The sequence below is a fragment of the Phoca vitulina genome, unplaced genomic scaffold, assembly GCF_004348235.1.
Source record: "Phoca vitulina isolate PV1807 unplaced genomic scaffold, GSC_HSeal_1.0 scaffold59, whole genome shotgun sequence".
NCBI lineage: Eukaryota > Metazoa > Chordata > Mammalia > Carnivora > Phocidae > Phoca > Phoca vitulina.
The window spans coordinates 6021252-6026817 of record NW_022589762.1 but is presented as its reverse complement, the minus strand read 5'-3'; the positions used below and the strand labels follow the sequence as shown (position 1 = coordinate 6026817).

General features: G+C 47.9%; 1 long non-coding RNA gene across 1 annotated transcript; it reads right to left on the bottom strand.

Annotated features, from left to right (window-relative positions):
• Window positions 1-764: 764 nt before the first annotated feature.
• Window positions 765-4667, bottom strand: LOC116623687. Its single transcript, XR_004297734.1, has 2 exons — window positions 2848-4667; window positions 765-1600 (listed from the first exon to the last, which is right to left on the bottom strand). It is a non-coding gene; the product is annotated as an uncharacterized LOC116623687 (long non-coding RNA).
• Window positions 4668-5566: the final 899 nt, after the last annotated feature.

Genomic DNA, 5566 nt, shown 5'->3' with positions numbered 1-5566 from the left:
CATTAGCTCTGAACTCTGGAATGATGATTTTTTTTTCCTTTATCCTGGCTGTTAAGCAAATGAACAGACTTTACTCTTATGTGTTCAAGAAGGAAAAAAAAAAGTCTGCCTTAAAATAGGCACCCACCTCCAAAGGCACTCAACCTGGGTATGGAAAAGTATGTGGGATGTGTTCACATCCTGCATAACTTAGAGGAAATTTTCCTTGAATACACTGTCCACAGGATGCAGCCCTGCCTGGCCTTGAGTTAATTAACTAGAGTACCTGATGGATAAACAGTACCCAAATAGCATTGCATAAATTTCAACAGTTCTTGAATGTTCTTTACTGGTGAGGCATCACAAAATAAAGATGTCCTTAGTGTAGAAAAAGAGCTAAGGAGAGAGATTATAAAGGAAAAATAAGCATCCTGGAAGCACAGAGACAGCTCTCAGCCCAACTGCTCCCCAGAGACTCTCCACTCATAGTTTTAAATGGATCAGCAAATGTTTGCTTCTGCCATACTATGTGATCTCAGCCATGAGATCACCCTTTTGTTGATTCTCAGTTTCCCTCTCTGGGAAGTAGATGGCTGTATTTATTTTTCCTATTTCTCCTTTTCTCCCATCCTCGTTGGAGGCCCTCAGTGAAACATGTATTCAGAGATTTGTTGGCTAACTTCCATGTCTCCCGTTGCAGATAGAAGTATTGATCCCAGTTGGCATTTATTACCATGTGGCACTTACAGAGACTTATAGAAGAGACAGGCAAACAACACAGAGAGGAACTCAAAGGGATCATGCATGTATATTTGAAAACAAATATTTAGACATATACACATAGCCCTCTCCATCAGTCCATTCACATACACAGAATCATCCAACTATATAACTACAAGTGCAGGTAGTAGTGAACAGACTAGAAGAGATGCAGGGGCAAATGTTCATGCAGCCATGCTAGAAACCAAACAGACCCACACTCACTTTTGGATATTCCTATCATTTCTCACTGCAAGGTGAGCTATCAAGCCAGCCTCAACTTCTGGCATGTTGCCAGCCCTGATCTTCACCAGAGGCCATGACTGCTAGTGGTGGAATACAAGGATCCAAATGCACATTTATTGAGGTGCTGTGCTAGGTGTGGGGAACACTGAGAATAAGACAGTCCCCTCTGTGAGGGCTCACATCCCGTAAAGGAAGGAGAAGTATAAAGAGTTACAAATCCATGTGAGAAGTGCTGTAAGGGAAGTGAGTACAGGAAACTTGGTCCATTTCTGTCCTCCCTAACTCTGAAAAAAAAAAAAGAAAAAAGGCATTCTCCTCCATCCTTCACAGAATGAAATGCAGGTCCAGAGGTATCTGCTCAGCACAGGTGGGTTGTGGCCCACGCTGTCTTCTGCCAACTCTCTGTGGGGGCGGCTCTGCTAGTTTCAGTCCATGGCTCCTTCCCCTTAAGTCAGCTTCTCCTGCTTGCTCCTCAGGTATGTCTGGTGGTAGCAGTTGAGGAAAAGGCCGATGACACTGAAGGTGTACAGATGGACCACCGTGTCAAGCCCATGAGAGAAGGAACACTCAGTGAAAGATTGCAAGAGCAGTGGTCAGCAGTGGTCACAAACTGACGCTGGGTGAAAGAAGGCATGAGAGAAAATAAACAGCAGAGCACTGAGAAGCAGTGTTGAGGAACTGGAAGGATAATTGCCCTTGGCCCCTCCTGTCTTCACCTCCCTGTCTGCCAGCAGGGGTCAGGCCTCCTGACACTGGGGAAGAGAAAAACCAGGAAGCCTGGTGAAGCACTGCCCCCAATTTCTCCTGACTTATGATTCGAAGAGTATTCCTGACCCCTCTCCTGGCTCTGTTGTCCCACTTGCCCCAATCCAGTCATGTCTTGTGGACATTGGTGACAAACTCAATCCATCCCAGGCCCAGGAGGGCCATCTTAGGCTGCCACCATCATCCGGCAATGGTGCTCCCCAAACCAGAAGGTACCCGGTCACCTGGAGGGTGAGTTAGTGATCCCAGGCTCCCGGGATATTAGTGCTTTGAGGTCATATAGCCCAGCCCCTTCACTTCATGGATAAGACTGAGGCCCAAAATATGGAAGTCACTTGCTCCAGGTCCCATATCATGTCAGTGACTTAAGGTCGGTTCTAGGATTGACAAGATGGTTACTGAGAACCTTCCAAATTGAGAAACTAAGGAAGACCCAATGATGAGATGGACTTTTGTTCATGGTCAGATACCTCATCATGGGTGCAGCTGAGAATTGAACCCAGGGCTCAGCCAAGGCCCCTGGAGCTGCTGAATGATGGTTAAATGCCACTTCCACCACAGATAGAGCTGCACACAGGGCCCCAGACTGGCTGGTCCATGGTACAGATATGTGAAGACATGGACCAAAGCTTCAGCATCTTGATGAAGAAGGCTACAGAGTAGGATGGGGAGATAAAGGGTAATAGTGGAGCTGGGCCTTGTGGTTTGGGGTTTTCTTTCATGTTCTCATCTTCTAAGCTTCAGAGAGCAACTCTGCACACCCTACAGAAAAAATCCTTGGGAAGGTCCTTTCATGAGGAGGTCTAGCACGAGCCATCTGAGGTCATGACGGTGGGTTGTGGTTGATGGAGAGCCAAATGAGAGTGCTTATAACTCCTCTGTACTGTCTGGGCAGATGGCCCCAAGAATCTCCCACAGTCCCCTCCCCCATACCAGAGAGGGTGGCTGGGAAGCTCTGATGAACAATGGAGATAAAATGGGAGAAGAAGCCTGGTCTCATGGCCAGAAAGAAGGGGAACCTTAGAACCAAACCGTTGTTACAGGGATGCACGCCTCCCAAACTGGGGATCAGGCCCTTCTCTGCTGGGTATCACTTACCTTGACCCTGTGGCACATATCTGACTCCAGCGCATGGGGTGAAGAACATGGTAGACATGCAGGAAGGTGATCTGCTCTGGCTTCTTTCATAATATGAAGAAGACCTGGAGAGGAAGAAAAGATGATGTCAATTCTAGGGACCCTATTTCTCTACTCTTCTCCTGGGGCCTCAACTGCCAAGGACATGGTGGTTCTGCCTGTTTTACTGAAGGGGACACTAAAACTCAGGGGAAATAACACTACTCAAACACCTGCATAGCATCCACTGTGTGCCAGATACTTTGCATGTTTAAAATATGATATAAACACTATTAATAGTATACGCTTTACACTTATCTCCATTTTACAGATGGGAAAACTGAGGCACAGAGAGGATGAGCAACTCGCCTGAGGTTATTTGGACACAGTCCGGCTTCAGAGACTTCAGAGAGCTCCTTCCAATATCCCATCCCACTTCCCAGAGTACTAGGCAGAGAACTCAGGTATTGAACACCCAGCCTAGGACCCAGGCAACCATAAGACAAATTCCCAAATGTTCTCTGCTCAGACTTCATTTGGCAAGTTTTTGATAAGAAAGAGCCCCCTCCCTTTCATCACTCCCCCAAAATTATGAACCTTACCCCAATCCCACTCTGAATCACGCAAGCTTTCTGGATTCACAAGCAAGGTTTCTTCTCCTCTTTAACACTTAAGAATGGCTCTTACTGCCTGATGATCCTTGTCACATAATATCAGGGTTTTAAATTTTTCTTTCCATTTTCATTTAGCTTAGAACCTGGTTGCTCATGGGGGTAAATGTATACGTTTATGCATGTGCATGAATGCAGGGGGGGCGCGTGGGAGTCTGAGGTAATGTAAGATTTTCGGTCGATGAGTGTCCTTCCGCTAGGTAGTGGGACCAAGGCTTTGCTCTGAAATCAGCCTCAGACGTGGCCACCTGGGGAAACCCTGAGAACATTCAACAAAAAGGGTGCTGGAGGGAAGGGTTCGAACAGGGCGCCTCAAAAACCGCCCCAGACCCAGCTAACAGAGATAACTCCATACAAGTGGGTAAGAGCCAAAGCCACCGCCGCACTTACAGTACCGGGCAATTCAATGGCCCTTGAGAAGAACCACCAGCACACGTTCTCCATCTGCTGGACAGCAAGGGAAGTTCAGTCAGACCGCTGTCCTGGTGGCGCCGCTGGCCAGACAAGTCTGGCTTCAGCCCCAACCCCCACCGTTCCTAGGCGCCCCCTGCTCCCACAGCGCCCACCTGTCTGCACAAAGATGTCTGTTAGCACAGGAAAAGGGGGAGGAGCTACTGGGATTGTTAACAGAAGGACTCTCCAAAGGTGCTCCTGCCTGTAGCCATGCAATCTTAATGAGCACACAGATTTTCTGGTCATCTTGTTTGTTGAAACGCAGATTCTTAATCAGTGCCCCTGGGGTGGTACATGAGATTCTGCGTTTTCAACAAGTTCCCAGGGGATGCTGATGCTGCTGGTCTGGGGACCACACTTTGAGCAGCATGACTTCAGCCCATCATTCAACATCCCTTAATCCAGCATCCAAATCAGTACCCAGTGACTTGTAGAGCCTCAGCTAGATTTTATTTTCTACCAGGAAGCTTTTTGTTCTGTTTCCAGTTGAACAGAGAACAGCTAAAAATAATGAAATATCGACCCCTTAGCTACCACTCAGTGTACGCCAGGCCCAGAACTGAACATTTTCATACATTATCTACTTCAATCATCTTCCAATTGTATCCTTTTATAAAGTAGGTATTATTACCTCCATTTATAGATTAAAAAAACTGAGGCCCATAAAAGGTAAGTAAGTTGCCCATGGTCACACAGCAAGTAACTGGCAGAGCTGAGATTCAAACTGAGGTCTTCTGGGCCTCTATGGAACCAATCAGGTCACGACCTCCCATCAGAAGTCTCAGGTGACACCACCCCAATCAAGCTCCAGTTTTTACAAAGTGCATCCTGTCAACCCTCTCTCCAGGCCTAACACTGCCATGCCCTGCCATCCCCTTGTCCTGAGCCCGCTCGGACAGTCATCTCCTGGCTGGCGGAAGTAGTCGTAGTTAGCCAGAAGCAAGGTATCCATGAGCCAGGAGGAAGAAGAGAGAAGGAAAGACCATGTTCCGCCATGAGACCAAACTGGCTGAGGGCCTGTGAGGCTAAGATCTCCTCCAGTCATGTTCTGGACACCACCGTCCCGCCCCAACCCTCACTGAGACTTGGTGAGTAATTGCTAATCACCTCAACTTCATGGAGTGGCTAGAACAGAGGCTGGGACTTGCATACATCTTGCTGGTCTCTCAATTTTTTTTAATGTGCACAACTATGGACCACACAGCCACACTGGGCACCTACTATGTGTGAGACCCTAAATTAGGTGCTGGAGTATTAGAGGGACACGAAGCTGTACACACATTAGCCCTGCCCCCAAGGAGCTCAAAGGCTCGCTGAGATGTCAGAAACTATCCTTACTTGTAAGGTTGGGGCCAGATAAAGAGTAGGAACCAGGAGGTGTTCCTGACGTTGGTAGCGGACTGGAGAATGAGGAGGCCCTGGGCAAACAGAGGGGAAGGGGGGGGCAGCTTCATGCTAAGGAAGGAGTGCAGGGTGCCTGGACCTCTCTTAACTCCAAGGGATCAGTGAGAATGCAGTGGAGGCTTCCAGGAGGGGAGGAGGGGCCAGGAACAGACTTGGTTAACAAGGGGTCTTGA